Genomic DNA, 15,987 nt, shown 5'->3' with positions numbered 1-15,987 from the left:
TGATTTCCCTTCGCAACTCAGTATGGGGTCAACATAGGTCGGAAAGTGGGGAGGCATGGCCTTGGAATGGGACCCTAAATTTTAACCATGTTCCAGCTGGATTTATTCTGTAGAAGGGAAAATGGACAGAAATCCTCTATGTCCAACTTTTTTATGAATTAATTTTATTGGTGCTTTTAAGGTATACAATATAAAGACATTCATCTTTGGAAATTTGCACCTTTACATAACCCATCTTGGTTCTTATTGTTTCCCCCTTCCCCTGCCCTCCCTTCACCCCCTCCATCCCTCCCTATTTACAAAGACTTTGTTTCCATTTTTTTTTTTCTCATATTAATTCCATTCCCTTCTTTTCCCTACCCCTCCCACTTCTCTTTCCCCTTTACACGTTTTCTTCCTGTTTCACATGATCTATTATACCTTTTAGTCCTTATTTACACTTTCAGTTTCTCACACTAGAGAAACTATTTGGTATTCACACACTGTGTGTCCTGTTTATTTCACTGAAGAGTATCACCTCAATGTGCATCCATTTAGCTATAAATGTCTATAGTTTCTCCTTCTTTATGGCTGAGTAGTACTCCATTTTATAAAAAAACCCCACATTTTCTTTATCCAGTCTCCAGTTGATGGGCAATTGGGTTGCTTCCAAGTTTTAGCTATCACGAATTGTGCTGCTATGAACATAGGTGCACATATATCGTTGTGGTATGATTCTTTTCATTCTTTGGGGAAGGTAACCAGCAGGGGAATAGCGTTTTATGGCCCTATATCATGACCCAAAATGAGGCGGGTCTTGTACAACCTGTTATGCCCATGTGCCAGTAGGACCCATAAAAGAGAACCAAACCCTGTGGACTCTTGAATGCCCCAAACAGTGCACCCTGGGTCCCCATGGCACCAGCAGCAGAGCTTGCAGAGGCTCCAGATTCCACTGAGGAGAGCTTGGAACCCAGCTCAGCTACTTCCTCTAGCCCATGCTCTCCCAGGGCCACTTCTCCCATCCCACCTCCTTATCAACCTCTCTACCCCATTCCCAACAGAATACAGCCCCCTTATGTGACAAGAAGCAGCATTTCCTATTATCCCAGCGATTCAGTCGTTAATATTTGTCCACTTCAAGAAGTCTCAGGGGCTGGGGATTTAGCTCAGTGGCACCACGCCTGCCTCCCAGGGGCAAAGTGCCCAGTACCAAAAAAAAAAAAAACAACAAGTTTCAGGGTGGGGATGGGGAAAGAGGATATTATAGTAGTACATTTCCGCATGAGTGATCTGTCCTAGACTAAACAAAAATGTGGATGTTTCTCAGAGGACCCAGATGGATTCATAGATATATTTCAGAGTTTGACTATAACTTATGGTTTAACATGGACAGGTGTTCACGTACTATTCTACTTGCTGCACTCCTGAACAAAATGCCTGCATATGGGCAGCAGCACAGGCCAAGGCAAAAAAAGTTCATGCCCAAAATAGTGGCAAAGATGTAGATAGAGTTGCAGTGTCCATGGAGGACCTTGATTGGCAATATCATATTGGATATAAAGGCGCAAAGAGATGTGATGAAATGATTACTCATTTGCTTGATGGGATGAGAAAAATGCATAATTAAACCAGTCAATTATGAAAAAATTAGGGAAATCACCCAAGACAAGGAAGAAAGGCCTGCTTTATTTCTGGGGTGTTTAATTGAGGCCCTCTATAAATAAATTAATATTGACCCCAATTCTTGGGCTGGACATGTTTTATCAGGAACACATTTTACTCGCCAGTTTGCCCCAGATATTTGTCAAAAAGCTTCAGAAGCAGGCTATAGTTTCTTAGACAATCATTAATCAACCTTTCAACATGGCCTTGGGGGTTTTGAATAACAGGGACAAGTGGTGGTAAATGCCAAGACCCAGAGGAGATTGACAGCAGGCATGGGAATAGGTTCAATTTATCACTTTGAATCGGAAAACAAAGCCCTGCCTCCTAAGAATGACCAAAAGAGTCCGCTTACAAAGAGGGAGAATGAATGAAGCCTAACACATTTTTTTGTCATAAAGTCACAGAAACATGGTTGTGTCAAACCCACATTTATTCTTTTTTTTTTTTTTTTTTGGTTCTTTTATTGGTACATTTTAGGTATACAGTTTGTTTACATTTATCATTGGGTGCTTGTACCTGTACATGATGTATCTTGGTTCTTATTTTTTTCCCCATTACCTGTGTGCCTTTCACCCCCTCCACCCTTCCCTATTTACATAGATTTCATTTCCATTTTTTTTTTCTTTTCTCATAGTTTTTTCCTTTCCCTCTTTTCCTTTCCCCTTCCCCTCCCTTCACTCCTTCGTCTTTGGACCTTTTTTCCTATTTCAAATTATCAATTATTCCTTTTAATCATTTTAACCCTTGTTTACACTATCAGTTTCTCACACTAGAGAAACTATTCGGTATTTACACATGTGCATCCTATTTATTTCACTTAAGAGTATGGCCTCGATATGCATCCATTTAGCTATAAATGACTCTAGTTTTTCATTCTTTATGGCTGAGTAGTACTCCATTTTATAAAAAAAACCACATTTTCTTTATCCAGTTACTAGTTGATGGGCACTTGGGCTGCTTCCAAGCTTTAGCTATTACAAACTGTGCCACTATGAACATGGGTGCACATATATCACTGTGGTATGGTTCTTTTAATTCTTTGGGGAAGATACACAGCAGGGGAATAGCTGGGTCAAATGGGACCTCTAATCCTAGTTCTTTGAGGTATCTCCATACTGACTTCCACAGTGATTGCACCAGTCTGCACTCCCACCAACAATGGAGAAGGGTTCCTTTCTCCCCACAACCCTGCCAGCATTTGTTATTTGTTGATTTCTTGCTAGCAGCCATTCTTTCTGGGGTGAGGTGGAATCTCAGTGTTATTTTCATCTGCATCTCTCGAATGACGAGTGATGTTGAACATTTTTTCATATATTTGTTTGCTGCTTTTACTTCTTTGTCTGAGAAATGTCTGTTCATTTCAGATGCCCATTTTTGAATTGGGTCTTTGAATTTGGGGAGTCTGATTTTTTTCAATTCTTTATATATTCTAGATAGTAGTCCTTTGTCTGAGGTACAGCTGCTAAAAATTTTTTCCCATATTGTAGGTTGTCTGTTAGCTCTGTTGGTGGTTTCTTTTGCAGTGCAGAAGCTTTTTAATAAGATGAGATCCCAGTTGTTGATTCTTTCTGCTAGTTCCCGTGGTGCTGAGGTTTTGCTCATGAAGTCTTTTCCTATGCCAATGTCTTCAAGAGTTCTACCTAACTTATCTTCAAGCAAGTTTAGTGTTTCTGTCTTAATATTTATATCTTTGATCCACTTCAGTCTTAGTTTAGTGCATGGTAATAGGTATGGGTCTAGTTTCAATCTTTGACAGGTTGAAATCCAGTTTTTCCAACACCATTTATTAAATAGGCTATCTTTCCTCCAATGAGGGTGGTTGGCTCCTTTGTCAAAGATGAGGTGGCTGAGCATGTCTGGAGTTGTTTCTGCATCTTCTAATCTATTCCACTGATCCTCAGGTCTGTTCCTTTGCCAATGCCATGCTGATTTAATCACAGTAGCTTTGTAGTATAGTTTCAAGTTGGGGATTGTGATACCCCCAGCCATGTCTCTGTTGCTTAGAATTGCTTTAGCTATTCTAGGTCGCTTGTGGTTCCAAATGAATTTTTGGATTGTTTTCTCTAGTTGTGTGAAGTATATTGTTGGAATTCAATTGGCATTCCATTGAATCTATATAGTAGTTTTGGAAGTATGGGCATTTTCACTATATTGATTCTTCCTACCCAGGAGCAAGGGATGTCTTTCCATTTTCTTGTATCCTCTTCGATCTCTTTTTTCAGAGTGCTGTAGTTTTCAGTGTAGAGGTCTTTTGCTTCCTTTGTTAGATTGATTCCTAGATATTTCATTTTTTTGGATGCTATTGTAAAAGGAATTGTTTCCCTAATTTCTCTCTCAGTGAGTCTGTTATTTGTGTACAAGAAGGCTATTTTTTTTTAGTGTTGACCTTATATCCAGCTACTCTACTGAATCTGTCAATTAAGTCTAGAAGTCTTCTGGCGGAGTTTTTTGGGTCTTCTATGTAAAGTATCATATCATCAGCAAATAATGACAGTTTAACTTCTTCTTTTTCTATCTTTATTCCTTTTATTTTTTTCTCTTTTCTAATTGCTGTGGCTAATATTTCCAGAACTATATTGAACAGGAGTGGTGATAGTGGGCATCCTTGTCTTGTTCCTGATTTTAGTGTGAAAGTTTTCAGTTTTTGACCATTTAGTATGATGTTGGCTGTTGGTTTTTCATAGATAGCCTTAATCAGGTTAAGATAGAGACCTTCTATTCCAATTTTCTGTACGGTTTTTATCATGAATGGGTGCTGGATTTTGTCAAATGCATTTTCTGCGTCTATTAAGATGATCACATGGTTTTTGTCCTTGACTCTGTTAATATGGTGTATTACATTTATTGATTTACGAATGTTGAACCATCCTTGCATCCCTGGGATAAATCTGACTTGGTCAGGGTGTATGATCTTCTTTTTTTTTTTTTTTACACACAATAAAAATGTTTTATTTTGAGTTGTAGTTCATGCCGTGGGCCAGGTGGTCGATATCCAGGACCCAGCAGCTGAGTTCAGCGTAACCTCCGGGCTTCCCGTTCTGATTCCAACAGGATGAGCACGTCGCCCTTGAGCACAGGGCCTTTCACGTTGTGGATGATGGAGCAGCTTCTGTCGTCCATGAATTCCACACGCACCTGTGTGCACTGTCCCTGTGAGCCGGTCCTGCCCAGCACTTTGGTGACCCTAGCAAAATTAATAGGCTGCACTTGACTCATGTCCATGATGGTGACTGCCAGCGGTCCAGCTGAGAGGCGGGTGTATGATCTTCTTGATGACCCACTGTATTCTGTTTGCCAGTATCTTGTTGATGATTTTTGCATCTATGTTCATTAGGGAGCTTGGCCTGTAGTTCTCTTTTTGGGTTGGGTCTTTCCCTGGTTTTGGAATCAAAGTAATGCTTCCAGGAATGAATTTGGAAGTATTGCTTCCCTTTTAATTTCCTTGATGAGTTTAAAGAGTAATGGTGTTAGTTCTTCTTTAAATGTCTTGTAAAATTTAGCAGTAAAGCCATCTGGACCTGGGCTTTTCTTTGTTGGTAAATATTTTATTACATTTTCAATTTCACTCATTGTAATTGGGGTATTTAGAATTTCTATATCTTCTTCATTTAACTGAAAATTTGTATGTATCTAAGAATCTGCCCATTTCTTCTGTGTTTTCCATTTTATTGGAGTAGAGGTTCTTGAAGTAGGTATTGATGGGATCCTCTGGATTTCTGTTGGATCTGTTGTGACTTCACCTTTTTCATACTTAATTGCATGTATTTGTGCCTTTTCTTTCCTTTTTTTGATAAGGTTGGCTAAAAGTTTATCGATTTTATTTATTCTTTCAAAAAACCAACTCTTTGATTCATTGATTTTTTTGTATTGTTCTCTTAGTCTCCATTGCATCGATTTCTGCCCTGATCTTTATAAGTTCCTCTCTTGTATGAGCTTTGGATTCGTTATGCTCTTCTTTTTCTAGGAGCTTGAGGTTCTGCATTAGGTTATTTATCTGAGTTTTCTCTGTTTTCCTAATATGGGCATTCACTGCTATGAATTTCCCGTGTAGAACTGCTTTCATTGTGTCCCATAGATTTCTGTGTGTTGTACTGACATTTTCATTTACTTGTAGAAACTGTTTAATTTCTTCTTTAATTACTTCTGTGACCCATTGGTTGTTCAAGAGGGTGTTATTCAGTTTCCATGAGTTTGTTGGGATTTTGCGGTTTCTTATGTTATTGATCTCCAATTTTATTGCAGTATGGTCTGATAATATACAGGGGGTAACTTCAGTTCTTTTACATTTACTTAGACATGTCCTATGAGCTAGCATGTGGTCTATTCTGGAGAATGACCCGTGTGCAGCCGAAAAGAATGTGTATTCCGATTTTGTGGGCTGGAACACTCTGTAAACAACTATTAAGTCCATTTGTTCAATAGCTTTGTTCAGTTCTAGAATTTCCTTATTAACTTTTTGTCTAGATGATCTGTCTATTTGTGATAGTGGGGTATTGAAGTCCCCCACTACAATTGTGTTAGTGTTTATTTGTTTTTTCATGTCTATTAATATTTGTTTTGTATAGTTGGGGCCATTCGTATTTGGTGCATATATGTTTAGGATTGTCATCTCTTCCTCTTGGATTGTTCCCTTCACAAGGATGTAGTGACCATCTTTGTCTCTCTTAATTAGTTTTGGTTTGAGATCTACTTTGTCTGCAAATAAGATTGCTACCCCTGCTTGCTTCTGGGTTCCTATGGTGTGGAGAACTGTTTTCCATCCTTTTACTTTCAGTCTATGAATTTCTTTTTGAGTTAGGTGTGTTTCTTGTATACAGCATATTGTTGCATTTTCCTTTTTAATCCATTCTGCCAGTCTATTTCTTTTGATTGGTGAATTGAGGCCATTAACATTGAGGGTTATAATTGATAGATATTGATTTATCCTTGTCATGATGTTTTACTTCTGTTGGCTCTTTTATTTCTTATTTTTTTCCCCCTTTCCCTTTAGTTTCTTACCTTGCCTGGTGGCTTCCCTCTGTTGGGCCTCATGGAGTTATGGCCCTCATTGCTTTTTTCTAGGATATTGTTTAGAATTGCTTGTAGTGCTGGTTTGGTGTTCTTGAAATTTCTCAGGTGTTCTTTGTCGTGGAAGTATCTAATTTCCCCATCGATTTTGAAAGATAATTTTGCAGGATACAACAGTCTAGGTTGGAAGTTATTTTCTTTTAGGGCTTGAAATACTTCACTCCAGGCTCTCCTTGATTTGAGGGTTTGTGTTCAGAAGTCTGCTGTGATTCTGATGGGCTTTCCTTTGAAGATGATTTGTTTCTTTTCTCTAACTGCTTGTAGGATTTTGTTTTTCTGTTGGGTTTCTGGGATCTTGACTATTATATGTCTAGATGTAGAGTTTTTTTGATCATGGCCAGTTGGAGTTCTATATGCCTCACTTATCTGTATGTCCAATTCTCTACCTCTGTCTGTCTCTACCTCTGCTTTCCACTATTACTTCTGTGAACAGTTTTTTTATGTCAATTGTGCTTTCTCCTGTTTTTTCATGAACTCCTATCAGTCTTATGTTATTCTTCTTTGCATCGTCTAGCAGTTGTTGGATTGATTTCTCATGGTCCCTTACTATTTTTAAGAAATCTCTGTTTTCATGGTCTCTAACTGCGATCCTGTCTTTTATATCTGATATTGTATCTTCAGATTCCCTTAATCTGCTGTGGATACTTTCAATGGAGTTTTTGATCTCCTGAATATCTGTTTGAGTCTGTTTCATGGATTCCATTTCTTTCTTATGTTGGGTGATCACGGTTTCCATTTCTTTCTTATGCTGGGTATTCATGGCTTCCAGTATGGTTCTGAGCTCATCTATTTTTTTATCTGTTTCTGTTCTAGATCCTCTAATCATGTCTTTCACTCTGCTCACCATCTCTGTGGCCATCTGGGAGATTATTTCTGCTTTGAGTTTTTCTAGAGCCTCATTCATCTGTTTTGTTACTTCCTAGCTATCAGTTCAGGGTATCCAGGTGGTTGGTTATGGGACTTTTCCATCTCATTTCTCCCCGGAATTACCCTTGGTGGGGTGGAAGTCTGAGTTTGTGCCTTGTTTAAGTGTCTTCTCTCTCTCTTTTTTTTTTTTTTTTTTTTTTTTTTACTGTCCTTGGTTTAACTCCTGGGTTGATAGTTTGAAATTGCTTATTGTAGGTATCTTTGTTTCTTGTAATTAGAACCCTTATGGAATGATTGCTTCTCAGAGGTGTCTTCCAGATATAGCTGGTCTTTAAGTTTTGAGTCTCTAAGGACTCTAAGGCTATCTCATTTTCCTCATACTAGGAAGGTTCATTGACTAGATCAATAACAACACCCTAGCACAAGTGATACAATCAGCAACACCATTGCAACAAGTACATCTTCAAAAATTACATTTTGTGGTAGTTATTAATCTATCACCTTTAGCTGTGTGAATTAAATCAAGATGGAGCACCAACCCAACATGTTTGTAGTGAATAAACTCTTCAATATAACAACTTTACCCTTTGGGATGAGGAGTTAGAAGGGGTTGGGGAGGGAGAGACAGATGGGAAGAAGGATAGGGGAAGGTTAGCAGTGTGGTCAGAGGACACAGGTGAGAAGGAAAAAGAGACTAATAGGAAAATAAAGAAGAACTCCGAATGAGGACCAAAACAGGGACAAAAAGGGAAGATGAACAATGTGGGAGAGCAAGAGAGTGAGTGTAAGAGAGAGAGAAAGGAAAGAGAAAAGAAAGAAGAAAAAAGAAAAAAAAGAGAAAAACAAATATTTGCAAAGAGTAGGAAAAAAAATTGAAGATAAGAGGAGCAAAGGAAAAGAAAAGAGAAAAAACCCCAAACTAATAATACCAATTTGGGGAATAAAAAATAACCATGAAGATGAAGGGCCTCTTTCAGGGTATGTCTCTGCTGTCACAATAGACAACGTGGGTAGCAGTGTGCAGATATAAGTCAATGAGTCTCAGCAAGCCAGTCGCAGACCCATGAGATTCAGGCAGATTCCTGGCTGCAAGTCCCAAGTTGAGCTCCCTGTCCTCCTATAGGGTTGAACTCTGCAGAGTTGTATTGCAGGTTCCAGCTGCCCTTCCCCTGAAGATAGTCCCAGTCCTGATGGGAGGTGAAGATGACTCCAGCTTACCCAGTACAGTGGTCTGGTGGTCCGGTGTCCTCTGCGTCTTTGTAGTGTGGAACCAGGTGGCTGTACAGAGGAGCTGGGGTCGGGGTGGCGTGTCCAGTGGATGATTCGGCATGTTCCGCGCAATTCACGACCTTGGTACAGCGTCCGCAGACCTGCCTGTCTGCCTCTCCCACTTTTCTTTTCCCGTAGAAGTACAAGATGTTTATTGTCGCGTGATGGCTGGATCACCAGGTAGTTAGTTATTAGGGGATTCCTAATGGCCTGATTGTGGGTACAGCAGGGGATGAAAGAGTAATATACAAATAACAAGGAAGAAAGAATAAAGAAAGAATGATAATTTATTACTTGGGCAGGTGGGATCTGATCTTATCTCTCTCCTGGCTAAGACCAAGATCTCTGGATCAGTCAGTATTTATGATCATACAACATTCAAGGGGGTAAAGGCAGATGGAGGGAACAGCAGAACTAGTGCTCTAACGAGCCAGGCTGTAAAGGGAGGAGTGATTTTTTTTTGTGCAGGACAGGTCATAGTTAACAAGCCACCTGTGCTATCTTGCAAGTTGTAGCCAACAAGCCACCTTCATTATCTTAGCTAAGGTTTGATCTTGGAGAATGGCTGCACAGAGTCATAATTCCTCAGCTGCAGTGTTTTCTTGCTATTAGAGATGTCACAATGTCATCAATCATAGAGATCTCAATTGTGACCATTGGCATAGGGAAGTCTGTCTCCGTACACCAGCCCAAGGCTCATTGAGCAAGTCACACTTAGGCCTTGAATGACTCAGAATTTTAATCAATAGCCAAATTCATAAGCCAAATCAATAATATCTAAAGCCTGCTCGGTGTTGTTTCAAGCTGGCCTCTTGCAGTTCGTCATTTGAGTACCTCTGCTTAATAATCAGTCTCTGCTTGATTTATTCAATACTATATTTTAGTAATTTGAAATTTATAAATTAATTCACACATTCAACAAATATTCATCCAAATTTTACTCTATGTTCTGTGCCAAGCATAGTGAGGTACATTATTCCAGCAGAAGACTGGTTTCAGTGTCCCTTATGATATAAAAATCCACAAATGCTTCAGTCTCTTATATAAAACTCTAGTATTTGTATGTAACATACATATATTCTCTGGGATACTTTAAACCATCCCCAGATGAATTTAAGCCATAATCCAGAGAGATACAAACTTGAGTCCCATAATTCCAAATGCTGAAATCCCCAAAGATCAAAATCCTGAGTCTAAACTCTTAAAAGATCTAAGTTCTGGAAGAATAGTAAAAAATTCTTTAGAAGACATTTATTTACATTTTTTTAGAGGTGATTTTTTTTGGGAAGCACATAAAAATACAACAGAATGCTTCGTAGGCCACTTTCCATGATAAAATAAGCAATCATAACATGAGCATAAGCACTCAGGGGTATAATGACAATTACATAGGTATAGCAGTTCTGAGCAGACCAATCTTTTTCATAAAAAGTCCAACACTTGGGGGCCAGGGATTTAGCTCAGTGGTGCTGTGCCTGCCTTGAAAGCACAAGGTCCTGTGTTCTATCCCTGGTACCTGGGGAAGGTCCAATAGTGAAATGTAGAAACACATATCACTGTGATTGGTAGTTGTATGCACCAGCATTTTAACTTTGGTTATCTGAAATACCATGAGGGACAACTAACTGTTTTGATGAGATCAGTCAGAAACCTCAGGCAGGCATAGTGTGCCACACCTGTAATTCCAGTGTTTGGGAGGCTGAGGCAGAAGGATTACAAATTCAAGGCCAGGCTGGGCAACTCAATGAGACCTGTCTTGAAATTTAAAAAGGCCAGGAGGTGTAGCTTAGTGGCAGAAGCACCTGCCTACCAGCTGGGAGGCCCTGAGTTCAATCCCCAGTACAGAGAGGGGACCCAAAGTGCCAAGATCTTCAGGTTTTTGCTTTGATTTGTTTTTTTGAGAAACGGTCTCTACATATAGTCCAGGCTAGTCTTGTACTTGCCATGTAGCCCAGACTGGCCTTGAACTCGTGAGATTACAGCAGTGTGCCACCATATCTGGCTGAGAAACTTTATTTTCACAGATGCAGATGGTCATTTGTTTATTGTGGACATTTTAGTGTATGTTGGCATTTTTATCTATGTACAGTGTTTATGTACAAAGTCAGTGTTGGGATAATACACCTTATTCTTTTGAGACAGGGTCTTGCTGTGCAGTTCAGCCTGGCCTTGAGCTCACCCTGTAACCTAGGTTGGCCTCGAACTCATGGTGATCCTCCTGCTTCAGCCTCCTGGGATTACAGGCATGTGTCACCACGCCTGGCTGGGATAATGTACTTTTGTGGAGTCAAATTTGCAAAAAAAAAAAAGAAATGCATGAAATGAATTAGAGTTGTCTAAAAATCTTTACACAGGCAGGTGAGGTGGTGCACATCTGTAATCCCAGCTCTTGGGAGGCTGAGAGAGGAGGATCCCCAGGAATTGAAGGCCAGCCTGGGCTACACAGCAAGACCCTGTCTCAAAACAAAACAAAACAGGGCCGGAGATTTAGGTCAGTGGTGCCACCGCCTGCCTCCCAAGTGCAAGGTCCCGAGTCGATCCCTGGTACAAAAAAACCAAAACCAAACAAACAAAGAACCACTCTCTGCTTAAATGAGTGCTTCTAGTTCCTGTAGCCTGCTCTAGTCCACTGGAAACACAGTTGTTAGAGATTTTACCCCAGGAATTCTTCACCCAAGTCATCACCCTTTGCAAGCTGGGGCTCCAAAGTTTCCATTAAGTCAAGCGTTAATTGAAGACTGACAAGACAGGAGTGGAAACAAAAATGGGGTGCATCAATTTAAATTTCCTAAAAAAGGAGCATAAGGTGGGTGTATAGTACATTTTTAATATGTATTGTTTATAATAAACATCAACATTTTCAACATCAACTGTTTGTTTAAAAAATCTAAGAAATAACAACAGAAGTAAATTTCTTTATGAACTACAATGAAAACACAAATAGGGCCGGGGATTTAGCTCAGTGGTTTCACTGCCTGCCGCGCAAGTGCAAGGACCCAAGTTCGATCCCCAGTACCAAAAAAAAAAAAAGAAAATACAAATAAAACTCTACAACAAAAAATTATCTTTGCTTCAATTATGACTCCTAAGGCAGTCTTCACATGTGAAAACACCAAGTTCCACACACAGATATTGCTTACTCTGACAGCACGTGTGTTTTGTTTCCCTATTTTTTTTGGTTAGGGCGTATTTGACATCTCACTGGTCTTGCTGTTTTCTTAGGAGTTCTTGTGATGTTTTACCTGTCTGCTTACTGGTCTGCTCCAGAATTTTTTGCAGACTTCTTTGAGAAGGTACATATTGTTCTTCCTCTGTTGTAATTAATCTTTTATCAGTTCCAGTCCCAATTCTCTAAGAAAATCTCTCCATGATACTTTGTGTTTATTATTTTCTTTGTAAACTATGATATAATTCATGCCTGACATGTTTAGGATCAAGTAAAACACAACCACTGCTCAACACTTTGTGTTTTGAGTGACATCATTGTTGCTTTATAATTAATCAACAGTATCTACTCTGCCTTTCATTTTGTTGTAAAATGTGACCATTCCTAGCTTCATTTGTGTTGAGGATTCGCTATCAGTTTTTTTTGTTTGTTTTGAGTCAAGACTCACCATGTAGTCCAGGCTCGCCTTGAACTCACTATGTAACAAGGCTTACCTTGAACTCACAGGATCCTTCTGCCTTGCCTCCTGAATGCTGGGATTTTATGCATGTACCACCACACCCGGCTTTACCATCAGTCTTATCACTATGGTGTAAGGTTGACAGTATCAATGTTACTTTGTTTTTCTTTGCCATATAAGAGGCCAATGTTATGTCCTTCTGAAATCCAAAGATAATACCACACATTTCTCTATGGTGAACTTGCAACACTTTTCTGGGAATCTCCACTTTGTTCTTGTGAATAGTTCCTGTGTTGGTCAACTGGTGTTCTTTTAACAAAGAATCTGTAAGTATCAGTGGGTACCTAGTGAACCAATTGTTGGATGTGACATTTCATTTACTTTTTGAAATAGGTGTAACAAATGTGTTCACACCATCATACGGCTTATTACTACACAAATAAAGACCTAGTGGCTAAGTTCTAGGATAAATTTCTAAATTCAATTAGCATCTACCAGGGCATATATTTTTATACCATATTTGGAAGGTTTATCTGGCATATACTGCCAAAAGCTACAACAACCATGAAATGATGCAAGTTGTCCATCAGTTGTCATGTATGTGGATGGTGTATAAATTGCTTGACAGTTTTAAACAAAGCTTTCAAAAAATGAGTGAATAGCAGCCAAATTTTTGGGTTTTTTTCTTTCTTGGTGGGTCTTTTTTTTTTTTTTTTTTTTGTGCCAGGGATCAAACTCAGGACCCTGGACTTGCAAGGCAGGTGAGGTGCCACTGAACTAAATCCCCAGCCCTAAAACATAGGCAATTTTGAAGTAAAACAAATATCTGAGTGTCACTGTTAGTCTAAAAATCTCAGCAGCACATTTGTCACTTCTCCATAAATCCTTTAGATTCTGATGATTAGAATGATAAAGTCTTGATATGAAGGCTTTTAGTTCAGATAGTGAGCTGTCATGATAAATATATATATATATATATATATATATATATATATATATATTTTTTTTTTTGTACTGGGGATTGAACTTGGGACCTTGTACTTGTGAGACAGGCAGCATAACCACTGAGCTAAATCCCCAGCCCATGATAAATATGTTTTTGAATATTACTATTGGTACATATAGAACCTTTTACTTGTATTTCATTATTTGTATGTTTCACAACAAATAGCATATCTTCTAGCATATCATCAGTTACAAACAATTCCAACATTGAATCATTGTTGGCATTTCATCCAATAGGTTTCACCCCCAGCAAGAACCTAATCACATTTTCTGACCTAGTTCTAATGTTGGATTGTTCTGGCCTATGTAATCATTTTGTAGCATTTCGACTAGTGAAATATTTATTTACATTACTGCTTTCTTCCTCATTCTGTACTTCTCTATCATATCTTGCTCTGTCTCAGTGTCACAGCTTTGGCTTACATGATTCAAGCCATCATCGGTAGCTAAATCATCTGATGACTCACTCTCAACCCTCCCCCAAAGTTGTAAAAGTGGATTTCCATGTGACATGGTACTGAATTGGGGTAATTCTACAAGAAAAATCAAAAGAAAATATTTAATAAAACAAATTATAAATGTACAAAAATGTAACACATAGGGTAAAGTGGGTAAAAACTTACCTGTTGATACTTTCACACGTGCATACACCTTGCTGTTTGTCTACCAAGTGGGTGAACACAAAGGTTGCTTCCTGTATCTCCCAGCACAGTGACTGAGACACATAGCTGGCTACCATTATGCTAAAGTACAAGTTTTCATTAGAAAAGTATGGTAGGGGTGTCTGTCACCCAACATGATGCACGGGGCAGGGTGGGGGATGATGGCCCACCCCAAAGTGATGAAAAATTTCAGGCACCAAAATGTAAAACATTTATTTCACATGAGAGCATTAAGTATGTCTGTTACAACACATTACATATCAAATCAAATTATATCAGAAGCAACCACATCTGTTCGTTATCAGGTGCATTTGTGCATTGTGTCTGTCCTCTGATTGGTCATTTAGCAGTAAGTCTTGAGTTTATCTACTTCCCTAGGTGTTCACTTCTCATCCAAAGGTGCTTGCTTAGCTATTTACAAACAATTATAGTTCATATTATCATTTAAGTACTAGTGTCAATAATATTTATTTATAGTTAATTATATATATTAATATTATTGTTTTATAATTCAGTACATCCATTGTGTGTTGCAACGGACATACTGAATGCATCCATCTGGCTGAGGATCTTAACTGGGGCCCATTTTTGGGGTAGGACTTATATTATGACATCCTGAACAATCATGCTAAGGCTTATTTTTTGGTTAGGTCTTCTTTTTTTCCCCCCGGTACCGGGGATCAAACTCAGGACCTTAAGCTTTTGAGGCAGGTGCGGTGCCACTGAGCTAAATCCCCAGCCCTTGGTTAGGTCTTATTTTCAGGTAAATTCAGTATAGATCACATATTTGATGGAAATATACTAGTTATTGAACAGCAGTGCTTTTGTGTTAGTATCTTTGTATCCCACTGTGCACATAATTATTTTTGAACCAGTCAGTAACTTTGCTGGCTTCTTCAAGCAAATGAGGTTTTAATTCATTAAAAGCTTCTGGAATTTCATCTCCCAGAGGGATTGCTAGAGCAGCTTTTTTGGGGGACAGGAGTACTGGGGATGGAACTCAGGACCTTGTGCTTGCCAGGTGGGTACTGTGCCACTGGACTACATCCCTCACCCTGCTAGAGCAGTTTTGAAAGTATCATTTTATGCATTTTAAAACTAGTTTTAAAATTATTATCAATTGTACATATTTATGGATGTGTGATAATTTGATACACATATGCAAAGTGTAATGATCAAGTCAGGGTAGTTAGAAGTTCCATCTTCTTAAACATTTAAAAAATTAAAAAATTAACTTGTGATAATTGTACATAAAGTGCTGTATTTCACGGCCAATCTACTCATCTTCATTTTCTTCTGTGAAGTCCATCAAATGTCCAAATACGAATTTATGAAGTGCTTTGCTGTTTCTGGGCATTAATGTAGAATGAACAGATAGGTTCTAGAATTTTTAGTTTCAGCAGGACATGCATTACATATATTTAATTAAAAAAAAAACACTGGGAGCAGCTTTGAGAGTACCATACATTATTAGTTAAATGAAGCATGTTCCAGTTTTTCTTTTGAATTTAGTAGTAAGAATAAGAAGTCTCTTTTCTTTGACATGGAGTTTTAAAATCCTAGAGGAACTTCTAGATCAGCAAATATCTTTGGTTCAGAAGGTTATTGAGCTTGTCGAATTAAAAAAATTTATTCTCTATAAAGAGCATCTTTGGAGGTAAGCAAGTGCTGTGTATAAAGGGGCAGAAGTAGTATATGAATGAATAATTTGGCAACTATGCTTTGTACAACCAAAAGTGAACTAATAATCCCTTTCCCAGAATTAGACTATATACCCCTATTATATAGCCATTTTTATTTTTTCAGTGAGAATTGCAGTGTTTGGGATTTTAGCTTTCAGGATT

The 15,987-nt window shown here is 38.6% G+C and overlaps 1 long non-coding RNA gene and 1 pseudogene across 1 annotated transcript in view; one reads left to right on the top strand and one right to left on the bottom strand.

The window, feature by feature from the left end:
* The window catches only part of LOC110351014 (uncharacterized), an 81,884-nt gene that overhangs the window by 1,108 nt on the left and 64,789 nt on the right, over positions 1-15,987 (top strand). The window lies entirely within an intron of this gene.
* LOC147827782 (small ribosomal subunit protein eS28 pseudogene) lies at positions 4,617-5,034 on the bottom strand (annotated as a pseudogene).

This window comes from Heterocephalus glaber, unplaced genomic scaffold, assembly GCF_053883595.1.
Source record: "Heterocephalus glaber isolate CG9 unplaced genomic scaffold, H.glaber_assembly_v1.0 deba00001442, whole genome shotgun sequence".
In the NCBI taxonomy this organism is placed as follows: Eukaryota; Metazoa; Chordata; class Mammalia; order Rodentia; family Bathyergidae; genus Heterocephalus; species Heterocephalus glaber.
This window is presented reverse-complemented; position numbering and strand designations above follow the sequence as displayed.